Source organism: Papaver somniferum, chromosome 9, assembly GCF_003573695.1.
Source record: "Papaver somniferum cultivar HN1 chromosome 9, ASM357369v1, whole genome shotgun sequence".
Taxonomy (NCBI): Eukaryota; Viridiplantae; Streptophyta; class Magnoliopsida; order Ranunculales; family Papaveraceae; genus Papaver; species Papaver somniferum.
In genome coordinates, this window is record NC_039366.1 from 18,829,636 (window position 1) to 18,831,183 (window position 1,548).

Sequence of the window (1,548 nt, forward strand, 5' to 3'; positions counted from 1 at the left end):
AGCCAGAGAAGAAGAAATTCGAGTTTTCCCAAACTCAGTTTCTGCTGCTGCACCAAGAACACGAAGAACATAAGACCCACACAGAGCAGTCTTATTTCGCTACAATTTCAGCGACTGTCGTCAGACAGTCTTATTTGTTACAGTGACATTCTTATTTGTTACTGTCGCAGGACAGTCTTATTTGCCGAGGGTCGTAGTTCTCTGGTTTATAACAAGTATAATTGTTACAAACCCGGTTTTGAATTAATTCTCCCTTGTCATCATTTGTAAACACCCTTTGAGCATCAATGAAATTCTTTGAGAGTTTTTCCAACATCATGAGAGGCTAGTTTCTCCCACAACCAAGGCAATGAGGAAGCTATTTACGAATGAATAATTGGTAATTATTTATTCTCTCTAATTTATAATTTATAATTCACTCAATCACTCGCTTTTGCAGAGTTTTAAATTGTTTGAATTTTTCCTTAGTTGTGATTCAATTAGATAGGTTATGCTTTGTTTAGATAATCTATGCTTAAGGGATACAATTGATGTTTGAGAATTTGCGATTATTAGTGAGTTAAGATATAAAGGACTTAAAAGATAATTAGAGTTTTGGATTATTTACCATCATTTTCGTAATAGTGGAATCAGTGTCTTGGTTACCTCTCGCCCACTTTGTTAATATTTTTGTATATAATTTTATTAAATCTTTAAATTTAATCTTCACAAGTCCGAGAGTTTGAACCTCATTACTACAACATCATTCAAAAATATAATCATTTTGGCGCCGCCGACGCGGATTTGTGCTTAGGTAGAATTTTTAGGTTTTTTTTTATTTCATTTGTTCTTTTTACGTTTCTTTGGGTGTGTCTTTGTATTACAGGTTTGAAGTTGGATACTAAAGACTTGGAATCAAAGCTTAAAGCCAAAAGAGAAGGAAAAAGACAAAGCAAAAAAAAAAAAAAAAAGAAAAAAATTAAAAAAAAGAGAGATTTTTTTTTTTTAGAGACCTTCCATTTTTTTGTAATTTTTTATTTCTTTTCTTTTGCACTTTATTTGGACTTTGGACTTGGACAATTTTTTTTTAAACCCTAAGGAAGGGTACATTAAATATAAAACTGTTTGCAGGGAAGGACGACGATTACAATATCGTCTCGGCCCCTCGGGTTCGCACATGACATAGGAGTCGTGGCCCGAGTCGACTTCAGCGGTTCTGCGCCCGTCTGGTACGGGAGGTAAGCTTTCGAAACACCCGCGAATCCCCTGTCAGCGGGTTTATTGTATGCCTTAAGGTGAATATATGCTGAGGATTTGAATACGGTTGTTTTAATTTCCTAGTAAAGGGCAAGGCCTGGCCAAATTAAGATAAGGACTCGGATTTCATCACCGTTTCCTTCTTGCCCGCCTTAGGAAAACGAAACCAAACGCGAACCTAAGCTTAAAATTTTGACTAGAACGAGACCTATAGGGTAACGAGCTTAATAGGAAAGTCGTTCGAAAAATATTGGTTACTCTTTTGAGCATACTTTGAAGTTCATGATGGTTTCTGCGAGTTGAATGCGTGAC